General features: G+C 41.0%; 1 non-coding gene across 1 annotated transcript; it reads right to left on the bottom strand.

Annotated features, from left to right (window-relative positions):
- Positions 1-113: 113 nt before the first annotated feature.
- Positions 114-185, bottom strand: TRNAC-GCA. The gene has a single exon. It is a non-coding gene; the product is annotated as a tRNA-Cys (tRNA).
- Between the last annotated feature and the right edge of the window lie 27 nt (positions 186-212).

The following is a 212-nucleotide window of genomic DNA, read 5'->3' as shown; positions in this document are numbered from 1 at the left end:
TTCTTCTAACGAAGGCATGCAAGCCATGAAAAATACCATTGTAATTGACGGAAATGCCAACCTTTTTTCTGCTGTCAAAAGTACAAAAGAAGAGCAAAAATGGCATCATCAGAAGGGCCCAACCGGGTTCGAACCGGTGACCTATTGATCTGCAGTCAATTGCTCTACCACTGAACTATGGACCCATTACCACTACTATTTTGAAAAAATAC

This window comes from Dendrobium catenatum, unplaced genomic scaffold, assembly GCF_001605985.2.
Source record: "Dendrobium catenatum unplaced genomic scaffold, ASM160598v2 original_scaffold_223017, whole genome shotgun sequence".
NCBI lineage: Eukaryota > Viridiplantae > Streptophyta > Magnoliopsida > Asparagales > Orchidaceae > Dendrobium > Dendrobium catenatum.
The sequence above is the reverse complement of the archived record's forward strand: the minus strand, read 5'-3'. Positions and strand labels throughout refer to the sequence as shown.